The sequence below is a fragment of the Leptodactylus fuscus genome, chromosome 2, assembly GCF_031893055.1.
Source record: "Leptodactylus fuscus isolate aLepFus1 chromosome 2, aLepFus1.hap2, whole genome shotgun sequence".
NCBI lineage: Eukaryota > Metazoa > Chordata > Amphibia > Anura > Leptodactylidae > Leptodactylus > Leptodactylus fuscus.
In genome coordinates, this window is record NC_134266.1 from 215,030,916 (window position 1) to 215,047,658 (window position 16,743).

The window sequence follows — 16,743 nt, forward strand, 5'->3', positions numbered from 1 at the left end:
TTTGCCTAGAAATATGACAGGGCTCAGAAGTGTAAGAGCATCACATTAGGGGGCTGTGAGGTGAAATAAACCCCCCCAAAAAACTCTGAAGATTTGACCCCTTTTAGAAACTACACCCCTCTTTGCAGGATGGGCTGTACTTTATCAGTACCATTTCAACCATTTTTGATAGCTTTCTATTCCGTCTTAGGTGAGATTACTAGTAGAGATGAGCGAACACTAAAATGTTCGAGGTTCGAAATTCGATTCGAACAGCCGCTCACTGTTCGTGTGTTCGAATGGGTTTCGAACCCCATTATAGTCTATGGGGAACATAAACTCGTTAAGGGGGAAACCCAAATTCGTGTCTGGAGGGTCACCAAGTCCACTATGACACCCCAGGAAATGATACCAACACCCTGGAATGACACTGGGACAGCAGGGGAAGCATGTCTGGGGGCATAAAAGTCACTTTATTTAATGGAAATCCCTGTCAGTTTGCGATTTTCGCAAGCTAACTTTTCCCCATAGAAATGCATTGGCCAGTGCTGATTGGCCAGAGTACGGAACTCGACCAATCAGCGCTGGCTCTGCTGGAGGAGGCGGAGTCTAAGATCGCTCCACACCAGTCTCCATTCAGGTCCGACCTTAGACTCCGCCTCCTCCGGCAGAGCCAGCGCTGATTGGCCGAAGGCTGGCCAATGCATTCCTATGCGAATGCAGAGACTTAGCAGTGCTGAGTCAGTTTTGCTCAACTACACATCTGATGCACACTCGGCACTGCTACATCAGATGTAGCAATCTGATGTAGCAGAGCCGAGGGTGCACTAGAACCCCTGTGCAAACTCAGTTCACGCTAATAGAATGCATTGGCCAGCGCTGATTGGCCAATGCATTCTATTAGCCCGATGAAGTAGAGCTGAATGTGTGTGCTAAGCACACTCATTCAGCACTGCTTCATCACGCCAATACAATGCATTAGCCAGTGCTGATTGGCCAGAGTACGGAATTCGGCCAATCAGCGCTGGCTCTGCTGGAGGAGGCGGAGTCTAAGATTCAGGTCCGACCTTAGACTCCGCCTCCTCCAGCAGAGCCAGCGCTGATTGGCCGAATTCCGTACTCTGGCCAATCAGCACTGGCTAATGCATTGTATTGGCGTGATGAAGCAGTGCTGAATGTGTGTGCTTAGCACACACATTCAGCTCTACTTCATCGGGCTAATAGAATGCATTGGGCAATCAGCGCTGGCCAATGCATTCTATTAGCTTGATGAAGCAGAGTGTGCACAAGGGTTCAAGCGCACCCTCGGCTCTGATGTAGCAGAGCCGAGGGTGCGCTTGAACCCTTGTGCAGCCTCGGCTCTGCTACATCAGAGCCGAGGGTGCGCTTGAACCCTTGTGCACACTCTGCTTCATCAAGCTAATAGAATGCATTGGCCAGCACTGATTGGCCAGAGTACGGAATTCGGCCAATCAGCGCTGGCCAATGCATCCCTATGGGAAAAAGTTTATCTCACAAAAATCACAATTACACACCCGATAGAGCCCCAAAAAGTTATTTTTAATAACATTCCCCCCTAAATAAAGGTTATCCCTAGCTATCCCTGCCTGTACAGCTATCCCTGTCTCATAGTCACAAAGTTCACATTCTCATATGACCCGGATTTGAAATCCACTATTCGTCTAAAATGAAGGTCACCTGATTTCGGCAGCCAATGACTTTTTCCAATTTTTTTCAATGCCCCCGGTGTCGTAGTTCCTGTCCCACCTCCCCTGCGCTGTTATTGGTGCAAAAAAGGCGCCAGGGAAGGTGGGAGGGGAATCGAATTTTGGCGCACTTTACCACGCGGTGTTCGATTCGATTCGAACATGGCGAACACCCTGATATCCGATCGAACATGTGTTCGATAGAACACTGTTCGCTCATCTCTAATTACTAGAAATCATTATTTCTGGCTTCTTATTTTTATTTTTTATTGGAACTTTTCTCTGCATTGTGCAGGCTGAGGGGGACAGGACTATACCAAATGTGTATACATATATTTTACAGTAATTATTTCATGTTGTGTATAAATGTAATTTCTAGAGATGAGCGAACAGTGTTCTATCGAACTCATGTTCGATCGGATATTAGGCTGTTCGGCATGTTCGAATCGAATCGAACACCGCGTGGTAAAGTGCGCCATTACTCGATTCCCCTCCCACCTTCCCTGGCGCCTTTTTTGCTCCAATAACAGCGCAGGGTAGGTGGGACAGGAACTACGACACCGGTGACGTTGAGAAAAGTAGGCAAAACCCATTGGCTGCCGAAAACATGTGACCTCTAATTTAAAAGAACAGCGCCGCCCAGGTTCGCGTCATTCTGAGCTTGCAATTCACCGAGGACGGAGGTTTCCGTCCAGCTAGCTAGGGCTTAGATTCTGGGTAGGCAGGGACAGGCTAGGATAGGAAGGAGAAGACAACCAACAGCTCTTGTAAGAGCTAAATTCCAGGGAGAAGCTTGTCAGTGTAACGTGGCACTGACGGGCTCAATCGCCGCAACCCAGCTTTCCCAGGATCCTGAATGGAATAAACTGTCAGTGTATTCCCGTATACCCGATATATACCCCCGATACCCGTTCCAACGGTGTGCCCCCCACCTTCACCCCAGAAATACCCTGCAAGTCCCCTAGCAATAGAATTGGGGCTATATACACCCACTATTTTTGCTACTGCCATATAGTGCCATTGTCTGACTGGGAATTCAAAGAATATATTGGGGTTACGTGCACCCACAATTTTTACTACTGGTATACAGTGCCAGTTTCTGACTGGGAATTCAAAGAATATATTGGGGTTATAAATACCCTCATTTCTTGCTACTGCCATATAGTGCCAGTTTCTGACTGGTAATTCAAAGAATATATTGGGGTTATAAATACCCTCATTTCTTGCTACTGGTATATAGTGCCATTGTCTGACTGGGAATTCAAAGAATATATTGGGGTTACGTGCACCCACAATTTTTACTATGGTATACAGTGCCAGTTTCTGACTGGGAATTCAAAGAATATATTGGGGTTACAAATATCCTCATTTCTTGCTACTGCCATATAGTGCCAGTTTCTGACTGGTAATTCAAAGAATATATTGGGGTTACGTGCACCCACAATTTTTACTACTGGTATACAGTGCCAGTTTCTGACTGGGAATTCAAAGAATATATTGGGGTTACAAATACCCTCATTTCTTGCTACTGCCATATAGTGCCAGTTTCTGACTGGTAATTCAAAGAATATATTGGGGTTACGTGCACCCACAATTTTTACTACTGGTATACAGTGCCATTGTCTGACTGGGAATTCAAAGAATATATTGGGGTTATAAATACCCTCATTTCTTGCTACTGCCATATAGTGCCAGTTTCTGACTGGGAATTCAAAGAATATATTGGGGTTACGTGCACCCACAATTTTTACTACTGGTATACAGTGCCAGTTTCTGACTGGGAATTCAAAGAATATATTGGGGTTATAAATACCTTCATTTCTTGCTACTGGTATATAGTGCCATTGTCTGACTGGGAATTCAAAGAATATATTGGGGTTACGTGCACCCACAATTTTTACTACTGGTATACAGTGCCAGTTTCTGACTGGGAATTCAAAGAATATATTGGGGTTACAAATACCCTCATTTCTTGCTACTGCCATATAGTGCCAGTTTCTGACTGGTAATTCAAAGAATATATTGGGGTTACGTGCACCCACAATTTTTACTACTGGTATACAGTGCCAGTTTCTGACTGGGAATTCAAAGAATATATTGGGGTTACAAATACCCTCATTTCTTGCTACTGCCATATAGTGCCAGTTTCTGACTGGTAATTCAAAGAATATATTGGGGTTATACATACCCTCATTTCTTGCTACTGGTATATAGTGCCATTGTCTGACTGGGAATTCAAAGAATATATTGGGGTTACGTGCACCCACAATTTTTACTACTGGTATACAGTGCCAGTTTCTGACTGGGAATTCAAAGAATATATTGGGGTTACAAATACCCTCATTTCTTGCTACTGCCATATAGTGCCAGTTTCTGACTGGTAATTCAAAGAATATATTGGGGTTACGTGCACCCACAATTTTTACTACTGGTATACAGTGCCAGTTTCTGACTGGGAATTCAAAGAATATATTGGGGTTACAAATACCCTCATTTCTTGCTACTGCCATATAGTGCCAGTTTCTGACTGGTAATTCAAAGAATATATTGGGGTTATAAATACCCTCATTTCTTGCTACTGGTATATAGTGCCATTGTCTGACTGGGAATTCAAAGAATATATTGGGGTTACGTGCACCCACAATTTTTACTACTGGTATACAGTGCCAGTTTCTGACTGGGAATTCAAAGAATATATTGGGGTTACAAATACCCTCATTTCTTGCTACTGCCATATAGTGCCAGTTTCTGACTGGTAATTCAAAGAATATATTGGGGTTACGTGCACCCACAATTTTTACTACTGGTATACAGTGCCATTGTCTGACTGGGAATTCAAAGAATATATTGGGGTTATAAATACCCTCATTTCTTGCTACTGCCATATAGTGCCAGTTTCTGACTGGGAATTCAAAGAATATATTGGGGTTACGTGCACCCACAATTTTTACTACTGGTATACAGTGCCATTGTCTGACTGGGAATTCAAAGAATATATTGGGGTTATAAATACCCTCATTTCTTGCTACTGGTATATAGTGCCATTGTCTGACTGGGAATTCAAAGAATATATTGGGGTTACGTGCACCCACAATTTTTACTACTGGTATACAGTGCCAGTTTCTGACTGGGAATTCAAAGAATATATTGGGGTTACAAATACCCTCATTTCTTGCTACTGGTATATAGTGCCATTGTCTGACTGGGAATTCAAAGAATATATTGGGGTTACGTGCACCCACAATTTTTACTACTGGTATACAGTGCCAGTTTCTGACTGGGAATTCAAAGAATATATTGGGGTTACAAATACCCTCATTTCTTGCTACTGCCATATAGTGCCAGTTTCTGACTGGTAATTCAAAGAATATATTGGGGTTACAAATACCCTCATTTCTTGCTACTGCCATATAGTGCCAGTTTCTGACTGGGAATTCAAAGAATATATTGGGGTTACGTGCACCCACAATTTTTACTACTGGTATACAGTGCCATTGTCTGACTGGGAATTCAAAGAATATATTGGGGTTATAAATACCCTCATTTCTTGCTACTGCCATATAGTGCCAGTTTCTGACTGGGAATTCAAAGAATATATTGGGGTTACGTGCACCCACAATTTTTACTACTGGTATACAGTGCCATTGTCTGACTGGGAATTCAAAGAATATATTGGGGTTATAAATACCCTCATTTCTTGCTACTGGTATATAGTGCCATTGTCTGACTGGGAATTCAAAGAATATATTGGGGTTACGTGCACCCACAATTTTTACTACTGGTATACAGTGCCAGTTTCTGACTGGGAATTCAAAGAATATATTGGGGTTACAAATACCCTCATTTCTTGCTACTGGTATATAGTGCCATTGTCTGACTGGGAATTCAAAGAATATATTGGGGTTACGTGCACCCACAATTTTTACTACTGGTATACAGTGCCAGTTTCTGACTGGGAATTCAAAGAATATATTGGGGTTACAAATACCCTCATTTCTTGCTACTGCCATATAGTGCCAGTTTCTGACTGGTAATTCAAAGAATATATTGGGGTTACAAATACCCTCATTTCTTGCTACTGCCATATAGTGCCAGTTTCTGACTGGTAATTCAAAGAATATATTGGGGTTACGTGCACCCACAATTTTTACTACTGGTATACAGTGCCATTGTCTGACTGGGAATTCAAAGAATATATTGGGGTTATAAATACCCTCATTTCTTGCTACTGCCATATAGTGCCAGTTTCTGACTGGTAATTCAAAGAATATATTGGGGTTATAAATACCCTCATTTCTTGCTACTGGTATATAGTGCCATTGTCTGACTGGGAATTCAAAGAATATATTGGGGTTACGTGCACCCACAATTTTTACTACTGGTATACAGTGCCAGTTTCTGACTGGGAATTCAAAGAATATATTGGGGTTACAAATACCCTCATTTCTTGCTACTGCCATATAGTGCCAGTTTCTGACTGGTAATTCAAAGAATATATTGGGGTTATAAATACCCTCATTTCTTGCTACTGGTATATAGTGCCATTGTCTGACTGGGAATTCAAATAATATATTGGGGTTACGTGCACCCACAATTTTTACTACTGGTATACAGTGCCAGTTTCTGACTGGGAATTCAAAGAATATATTGGGGTTACAAATACCCTCATTTCTTGCTACTGCCATATAGTGCCAGTTTCTGACTGGTAATTCAAAGAATATATTGGGGTTATAAATACCCTCATTTCTTGCTACTGGTATATAGTGCCATTGTCTGACTGGGAATTCAAAGAATATATTGGGGTTATGTGCACCCACAATTTTTGCTACTGGTATATAGTGCCAATTTCTAACTGGGAATTCAAAATGCGCAAGGCTCCCGGAAAGGGACGTGGACGAGGCCGTGGGCGAGGTCGGGGGAATGGTTCTGGGGAGCAAGGTAGCAGTGAAGCCACAGGGCGTCCCGTGCCTACTCCTGTGGGGCAGCAAGCATTGCGCCACTCCACAGTGCCAGGGTTGCTTGCCACATTAACTAAACTGCAGGGTACAAACCTTAGTAGGCCCGAGAACCAGGAACAGGTCTTGCAATGGCTGTCAGAGAACGCTTACAGCACATTGTCCAGCAGCCAGTCAGACTCTGCCTCCTCTCCTCCTATTACCCAACAGTCTTGTCCTCCTTCCTCCCAAAATTCCCAAGCTTCACAGAACAATAACCCCAACTGTCCCTGCTCCCCAGAGCTGTTCTCCGCTCCTTTCATTGTCCCTCAACCTGCCTCTCCACGTCACGATTCCACGAACCTAACAGAGGAGCATCTGTGTCCAGATGCTCAAACACTAGAGTCTCCTCCATCTCCGTTCGATTTGGTGGTGGATGACCAGCAACCCACCCTCATCGACGATGATGTGACGCAGTTGCCGTCAGGGCATCCAGTTGACCGGCGCATTGTGCGGGAGGAGGAGATGAGACAGGAGTTGGAAGAGGAAGTGGTGGATGATGAGGACACTGACCCGACCTGGACAGGGGGGATGTCAAGCGGGGAAAGTAGTGTGGATGTTGAGGCAAGTGCAGCACCAAAAAGGGTAGCTAGAGGCAGAGGCAGAGGTCAGCAGCTTAGGCGAAGCCAGGCCACACCCGGAATCTCCCAAGATGTTCCAGTTCGTACCCAGCCCCGAAAAACTCCCACCTCGAGGGCACGTTTCTCGAAGGTGTGGAGTTTTTTCAAGGAATGCGCCGAGGACAGATATAGTGTTGTCTGCACAATTTGCCTCTCGAAATTGATTAGGGGCTCTGAGAAGAGCAACCTGTCCACCACTTCAATGCGCCGTCATTTGGAATCCAAGCACTGGAATCAGTGGCAGGCAGCAACGGCAGGACAAAGGCCGCCTGCCGTTCACGCCACTGCCACTGCCTCTGCCACTGCCTCTGCCACTGCCACTGCTGACTGTGCTGGCGATGCACTCCAGAGGACAAGCCAGGACACCACTTCATCTGCCTCCGCCACTTTGTTGACTTCTCCCTCATCCTCCCCTGTTCCTGTCTTATCTCCTTCTCCTGCACCATCAAAGGCACCATCAGGCGCTTCTTTACAACAACCCACCATCTCTCAGACATTGGAGCGGCGGCAGAAATACACTGCTAACCACCCACACGCGCAAGCCTTGAACGCCAACATCGCTAAACTGCTGGCCCAGGAGATGTTGGCGTTCCGGCTTGTTGAAACTCCCGCCTTCCTGGACCTGATGGCAACTGCGGCACCTCGCTATGCCGTCCCTAGCCGTCACTACTTCTCCCGGTGTGCCGTCCCCGCCTTGCACCAGCACGTGTCACTCAACATCAGGCGGGCCCTTAGTTCCGCGCTTTGCACAAAGGTCCACTTGACCACCGACGCGTGGACAAGTGCATGCGGACAGGGACGCTACATTTCACTGACGGCACACTGGGTGAATGTAGTTGAGGCTGGGACTGCTTCCCAAACTGGCCCGGTGTACCTCGTCTCCCCGCCTAACATTCCTGGCAGGGACACGAGAAGAACACCCCCCTCCTCCTCCTCCTCTACCGCCTCCTCCACCGCCTCCTCCTCCGCCACCGCCTCCTCCTCCGCTGTTAGATTGACCCCAGCTACGAGTTGGAAACGTTGCAGCACTGGCGTTGGTAGACGTCAGCAGGCTGTGCTGAAGCTGATCAGCTTGGGGGACAGACAGCACACTGCCTCCGAGGTGAGGGATGCCCTCCTCGATGAGACGGCAATATGGTTTGAGCCTCTGCACCTGGGCCCAGGCATGGTCGTTTGTGATAACGGCCGGAACCTGGTAGCAGCTCTGGAGCTTGCCGGACTCCAACATGTTCCATGCCTGGCCCACGTCTTCAACCTAGTGGTGCAACGTTTCCTAAAGAGCTACCCCAATGTTCCAGAGCTACTGGTGAAAGTGCGGCGCATGTGCGCCCACTTTCGCAAGTCGACAGTAGCCGCTGCTAGCTTAAAATCTCTCCAGCAACGCCTGCATGTGCCACAACACCGGCTTTTGTGCGACGTCCCCACACGCTGGAACTCAACGTTTCAGATGTTGAATAGAGTGGTTGAGCAGCAGAGACCTTTGATGGAATACCAGCTACAAAACCCTAGGGTGCCACAAAGTCAGCTGCCTCAGTTTCTCATCCATGAGTGGCCATGGATGAGAGACCTTTGTGACATCCTACGGGTGTTTGAGGAGTCCACAAGGAGGGTGAGCTCTGAGGATGCGATGGTGAGCCTTACAATCCCGCTCTTGTGTGTTCTGAGAGAATCCCTGATTGACATCAGGGATAACTCAGATCACACAGAGGAGTCAGGGATAGCATCCGATCCGTCACAGCTGGAGAGTAGGTCCACACATCTGTCCGCTTCATCGCGTTTAATGGAGGAGGAGGAGGAGGAGGAAGAAGAGTTGTCCGATGATGTGATGGTGATACAGGAGGCTTCCGGGCAACTTCGAATCGTCCCATTGTTGCAGCGCGGATGGGTAGACATGGAGGATGAGGAGGAAATGGAGATTGAACTTTCCGGTGGGGCCAGAGGAGTCATGCCAACTAACACTGTGGCAGACATGGCTGAGTTCATGTTGGGGTGCTTTACAACCGACAAGCGTATTGTCAAAATCATGGAGGACAACCAGTACTGGATCTTTGCTATCCTTGACCCCCGGTATAAAAACAACATCTCGTCTTTTATTCCGGTAGAGGGGAGGGCCAATCGCATCAATGCTTGCCACAGGCAATTGGTGCAGAATATGATGGAGATGTTTCCAGCATGTGACGTTGGCGGCAGGGAGGACAGTTCCTCCAGTAGGCGACCAAGTTCTCACCGGTCCACACAAACGAGGGGCACACTGTCTAAGGTCTGGGACACCTTGATGGCACCCCCTCGCCAAAGTGCCGCCACAGAGGGTCCTAGTGTCACCAGGCGTGAGAAGTATAGGCGCATGTTGCGGGAATACCTTTCCGACCACAGCCCTGTCCTCTCCGACCCCTCTGCGCCCTACACGTATTGGGTGTCGAAGTTGGACCTGTGGCTTGAACTTGCCCTATATGCCTTGGAGGTGCTGTCCTGTCCTGCCGCCAGCGTCCTATCTGAGAGGGTGTTCAGTGCAGCCGGTGGCATCATCACTGACAAGCGCACCCGTCTGTCAGCTGAGAGTGCCGACCGGCTCACTTTGATAAAAATGAACCACCACTGGATAGAGCCTTCATTTTTGTGCCCACCTGTGTAAAGCACCCCAACATGAAACTCCATGTCTGTACTCAACCTCTCCAATTCCTCCGCATCCTCATACTCATCCACCATAAGCGTTGCACAATTCTGCTAATACTAGGCTCCCTCCAACATGATTTCCCCCAACTCTGCTGGTTAGAGGCTCCCTCCACCCTGATTTCCACCAACTCTGCTGGTTAGAGGCTCCCTCCACCCTGCTTTCCCACAACTCTGCTGGTTAGAGGCTCCCTCCACCATGAATTTGCCCAAACTGGGCTGGTTAGAGGCTCCCTCCACCATGAATTGGTCCAAACTGGGGTTTTTAGAGGCTCCCTCCACCATGAATTTGCCAAAACTGGGCTGTTTAGAGGCTCCCTCCACCATGAATTGGTCCAAATTGGGCTGGTTAGAGGCTCCCTCCACCATGAATTGGTCCAAACTGGGGTTTTTAGAGGCTCCCTCCACCATGAATTTGCCAAAACTGGGCTGGTTAGAGGCTCCCTCCACCATGAATTGGTCCAAACTGGGCTGGTTAGAGGCTCCCTCCACCATGAATTGGTCCAAATTGGGGTTTTTAGAGGCTCCCTCCACCATGAATTGGTCCAAACTGGGCTGTTTAGAGGCTCCCTCCACCATGAATTGGTCCAAACTGGGGTTTTTAGAGGCTCCCTCCACCATGAATTTGCCCAAACTGGGCTGGTTAGAGGCTCCCTCCACCATGAATTGGTCCAAACTGGGCTGGTTAGAGGCTCCCTCCACCATGAATTTGCCCAAACTGGGCTGGTTAGAGGCTCCCTCCACCATGAATTTGCCCAAACTGGGCTGTTTAGAGGCTCCCTCCACCATGAATTGGTCCAAACTGGGCTGTTTAGAGGCTCCCTCCACCATGAATTGGTCCAAACTGGGTTTTTTAGAGGCTCCCTCCACCATGAATTGGTCCAAACTGGGGTTTTTAGAGGCTCCCTCCACCATGAATTGGTCCAAACTGGGGTTTTTAGAGGCTCCCTCCACCATGAATTTGCCCAAACTCTGCTGGTTAGAGGCTCAATCCACCCTGATTTTCAAAACAAATGTTGGTGCCAACCTCAACTTACTACAAGGGCCAAATTCACTGCTGGTGACAAGCTCTCCTCACTGCAAGTGCCAAATACACATGTTTCAAGGTGTTTTCCTACTCGGAATTTGGGTTTCCCCCTTAACGAGTATATGTTCCCCATAGACTATAATGGGGTTCGAAACCCGTTCGAACACACGAACAGTGAGCGGCTGTTCGATTCGAATTTCGAACCTCGAACATTTTAGTGTTCGCTCATCTCTAGTAATTTCCTCATATATAATTTACTTTTTATAGATACCGTGTTATGATTTATTATGCATTTATAAAATCGGTGTAAAAATCACATACTATATAAAATAAGTAATATCTATTCTCTGTATTATAGATGGGTAAATATCTTGACGTGTAAAGGTTTGTTTTTGTGGAAGGTAACTCCAGAAACAGGAGCAGTCAGTAGGGAGACAGTGATTCAGCTGTCTACAGGGAATTCCCAGAACTGGCAGATTTACACAGGGTGTCTCTCTTAGCTGTCATTAATCTACACACAACTCTGACAGCCTGTATTGTGAGTATAGATGTCTCATATCTAGTCATCTGTTCAGCTCACTCTTGTATGAAATCAACTATACTGCACGCACCTTATCACATTACACTACTTGGGGGGAAAAAGTCTGTTCTGGAGCTGTGAGCAAGACTCAAGCCTGAGGGTGACATGAGAAGTGAAGTCGTCACTTACTAACATCATTTCCTGTTATAGCCAAAGCTTTATTACACATGTGTCTAACACTCAAGGTGCAGTGATGCAACCTCTGTGTCTGTGTATTCCTATGTGTGTTTTTTGTGTTTTTTTTTTAGATTAAATTTCTATAGCAATAAGCAGACTGCCCCTCTCATTTGTAGTAAATAGTTGTCACAATTTCTTTTATTTCTTATTTCTAGAATCTACTTTCCATGCTTCCATGGCATTCTTTTTCTTGTACTAGTCAATCAAACTGAGTTAAAATTACAGTTCTATATGGATAACAATCCAAAAAGATGGGGAACGGTGATGCTTCATCAAACATTCCAAAGCCACAGACTTTAATGTGATTTCAAGTGAAAAATTAATAACCAAAAATAATTCTGCTTTTATAAATGTAAATGGGACTGATTAAAACCAAAAAGATCATGTTAAACTAAAGAATCAGGCATGACCAAATAAAGCAATAAATAGAGATACAATGGTGCCACACACAGATAATGGTGCTACATGGTAGGGTTTCCCAACCCAATCAATATACATTAGAAAACCACATTACACACACATATTGGGTGCAGTTATGAAATACAGTGTATTGGTTCAACAGAGTTTAACCCCTTAGCGACCCTTGATGTAACTGTACGTCATGGGTCGCATGGGGATGTATGGAGCGAGCTCACACGCTGAGCTCGCTCCATACACGGCAGATGGCGGCTGTATCATAAAGCCAGGACCTGCCAATAACAGCAGCGGTCGGTGCCCGAGCCGATCACTGCTGTTAACCCTTTACACACTGCGGTCAAACGTGACCGCAGTGTGTAAACGGCGCCGGCGGCATGGGCGCCGCCATGTTTCCCCGATCGCCGCCCTCCTGAACGTCACATGAGGGCGGTGATCGGTTGCTATGACAGCCGGAAGCCTATTGAAGGCTTCCAGGCTCGTCTCTGCCCGAGATCTATTAGACGATGCCAGAGGCATCGTCTAATAGAAGTGCTGCGATTTTCCTATTCACTGCAATACTGTAGTATTGCAGTGAATAGTATGAGCGATCAGACCCCCTAGGTTTCAAGGTACCTAAGGGGTCTGATCATAAATGTAACAGAAGAAAAAAAAAAGTTTTTAAAAGTATTAAAAAAATAAAAAAAATATAAAAGTTCAAATCACCCCCCTTTCCCTAGATCAGCTATAAAAGTAATTAAAGAACCTTAAACAAACATATTAGGTATCCCCGCGCTACAAAATGCCCGAACTATTAGAATATTAAAACATTTATCCCGTACTGCGAACGGCGTAGCGGCAAAAAAAAATAAAAACAGCCAAAAAGCGTTTTTTTCAACACTTTGCCTCCTATAAAAAATTGAATAAAAAGTGATCAAACCATCAGATCTTTCCCCAAATGGTATCAATAGAAGCGTCATCTTGTCCCGCATAAAAAGACACCACAACCAGCTCCATACATGGAAATATGAAAAAGTTACAGGTGTTAGAACATGATGACACAATTTTTTTTTCTATTTTGCAAAGTTTATCATTTTTTTAAAAGTATCAAAACATTTCAAATACTATATAAATTTGGTATCATCGCGTTCGTACTGACACGTAGAACACAGGTAACATGTCATTTGTACCAAACAGTGAACGCTGTAAAAATTAAACCCATAAGAAAATGGCACAAATGCATTTTTTCTCCAATTGCACCTCATTCTGAATTTTTTTCCAGCTTCCCAGTACATTGCACAGCATATTGAATGGTGCCATTACAAAGTACAATTTGTCCCGCAAACAATAAGCCATCATGTGACTCTGTGAACTGAAAAATGAAAAAGTTATGGCTCTTGAAATGTGAGGAGGGAAAAACGAAAATGCGAAACCAAAAAATGGCCTGGTCCTTAAGGGGTTAAAGAGGACCTTTCACCTCCTGGGGCACATGCGGTGTAATACACCGCTAGAAAGCCGACAGGCTTTCACATTCTGTGCCCCCGATGAAGAGCTATCGGTGCTGGTACCGTAGCTCTTCACCATCAGAAGGGCATTTCTGACAGTCGGACAGGAACGCCCTTCCTGACGGTAGCGTCTATTGCTCTGTACTATCAGGAGTAGGGGAGTGGGCGTTCCTCAACATCACCGTCATTGCTGAGCGGTAAGGAATGCCCCCTCTCATAGTACAGCGCAATAGACGCTACTGTGAGGAAGGGCGTTCCTGAATGACTGTCAGAAACTCCCTTCTGACAGTGAAGAGCTACGGTATCGGCACTGATTGCTCTTCATCATGGCACAGAATGCAAGACATCCACTAGTGAAGTAAACAATGAAGTTTCCAACCCAGCGACACCATTATTTAGGGATTATATCCCTTTTCTACATTAGCTTATTATCAGATTTAGCTTGAAAAATATCTATCCTTGATCAATTTGCCAATTTGATCTAATTTCTATCCATATCCGTGATTACTTCACTGGTGGATGTCGTACAAAGCTCTGTGGAGCCAATAAACTGTATCTCGTCATTTCACCCAATACCTGTGTGTGCTGTGGTTTTCTCCTGAACAGATTAAGCAATCCAACACTCAGGTCTTACCTGTATTGCCATCCCTGTGCACTTACAAGGGTTCTTCTTAACTTTGGTCGCTATTCCCAGTGGTTCAGGCATCATTTTGTACCAGAAAAAAAAGAAAGGAGTTCTCAACTTAAAACCTCACTCAGAGGGCTAGTATACATTGGCATGCAATAGTAAATTGAGTATTCTGAAGGGTCATTTGCAAAATACGGTTATGAGAAACAGATATTTTCCCTTGGCTACTGATAAACATTTAGTTTCTGTTGGACTAGTAATTCTCTGCATCACAAGGTGTCCATGGAAAAACGTCCTGTTTAGATCTAGACCTGTGCCCAGGCAGATTGTAGAGCTCACTTTTACTGTACCTGTCAGTTAGTTTTGTTACACACTGGACTGGCAAGATCTCAGCCTTTAAAGCTTTCAAAGTTTTCCCAATTTTTCGGACTGACTGACCTTCATTTCTTAAAGTAATGATGGCCACTCGTTTTCTTTACTTAGCTGCTTTTTTCTTGCCATAATACAAATTCTAACAGTCTATTCAGTAGGATTATCAGCTGTGTATCCACCTGACTTCTGCACAAAACAACTGATGGTCCCAACCCCATTTATAAGGCAAGAAATCCCACCTATTAAACCTGACAGGGCACACCTGTGAAGTGAAAACCATTTCCGATGACTACCTCTTGAAGCTCATCAAGAGAATGCCAAGAGTGTGCAAAGCAGGAATCAAAGCAAAAGGTGACTACGTTAAAGAACCTAGAATATAAGACAGATTTTCAGTTGTTTCACACTTTTTTGGTTAAGTATATAATTCCACATGTCTTAATTCATAGTTTTGATGCCTTCAGTGTGAATCTACAATTTTCATAGTAATGAAAATACAGAAAATTCTTTGAATGAGAAAGTGTGTCCAAACTTTTGGTCTGTGCTGTAGGAAGTTCTTATACTTCTCCCTTCTGCTCAATCCAATCCTAGCTTTGGCTCAAAAAAACGCAACAAAATCTGCAACAAAAGAAGCTGCATTTCCGCAAAGTGAGGCCTCACCCATAAGGTGTTTCATGTGCTGAACTTAAATCTACAATCATCTACAATGACAAAAAAAAATCTTTTTGTGGATTCTGTATGAATTCTTGAGAATAAAGAACCTCTACTTCAAAGTGGAGGCATATGTATGTAGCAGGCCCATTGATTGCCCTATTTATGGGTCAGTACAACCTAGATCAGATATATGGCAAATTGTAGTAGCCTGAAGGGGAAGCAAAGGACCTAAGCTATGCACCTGGCAAAACAAAGGCATTCTAGGAATGAGACATGTCAATGTATGGCTGGCGGTGAGACTGTTCACTACAATATAAGTTTGGTAGTAATGTACGGTAAGTCTGCATGTCCTCCCCTGTGCCTAGTAATCTAGTGTATTTGTTCACAGTTAAACATTTAAGCTATCAAAATTCCTCAAATGCCACAAATATCCCTTATCTAAAGCTGGTTCTAACTATAAGCTGTCACTACCTATTTTACTGGTTCATTTTCCCACAGATGCAGCCATTCCACTACAGCACCTCTCCCTTAGCATAAAGGATAGGAAATAGAGAGGGCTCAGTGACACTGCCACATAAGGTGTCTAGAGAGAGGCCCACTGACACCGCACCATCTATTGTCAATGTAAGCTAGGGTTGTTAGTGTTCCATTGTACATAATTCATCTGGAGCGAATCAGAAAAGATTCTGATTCACTCTGGTGCCTAAAAAATAATACCGAGCCTAAAAATAAGCCCTAGCGGTTTTATTTTTATAGTATTTATTATAGCCATAGTTACCTGATTTTTTTTCTCCTGTCCTCCTACCCCCATGTACATTAGGCAGTACTAATTGTATTTCACTTATGTGTATAAATGAGTCTACACTTCTGTTCTGAAGATGAAATATTCTTCATCCAGATTTCTTACATGAAGTGTAATGCGTTTAGCAAATCACTCCCTAACAACCACAGTCTTGTCTCAAATACTTACATTTTTGATAAACTCCAGAAAGTTTACTTTTATGAATGTTATCAGCTCGCTCTATGTAAACCAGCCTGCATTTTTAGACTCAAATGTCCACATAAAATATGAAGTAAGTTTCTCTGTTTGTGTAGTCTTTTTGAGTAGTGCCCTGTGCTTTTCTCAATTTCTGTCTAGTTTAGTCTGTCTCTGTCTAGTTCTGTCTGTCTCTGTCTAGTTCTGCCTAGTATCTGACTAGGCCCAGATAAATGGGTCGAAGGATCAGAAAGATCACTTATTTATTCAGCGTCCTGCTCCAATCTTTGCCCTGGAGGCAGAATCTGGGTGGAATCTGCCCTCATTGGCAGATTTTGCCATGTGGACATACCCAACGTTTAAAGGGATTCTATCATTAAAATTAAATTTTTTCTGACTAACGTAGGAATAGCCTTAAGAAAGGTTATTCTTCTCCTACCTTTAGATCTTACCTCTTCTCTGCGC

At 44.8% G+C, this 16,743-nt stretch overlaps 1 protein-coding gene across 1 annotated transcript in view; it reads left to right on the forward strand.

Annotated features, from left to right (window-relative positions):
* RB1 (RB transcriptional corepressor 1) overlaps nt 1–16,743 on the forward strand; it is a 145,687-nt gene that overhangs the window by 74,300 nt on the left and 54,644 nt on the right. The gene's annotated exons all lie outside the window — the stretch shown is intronic.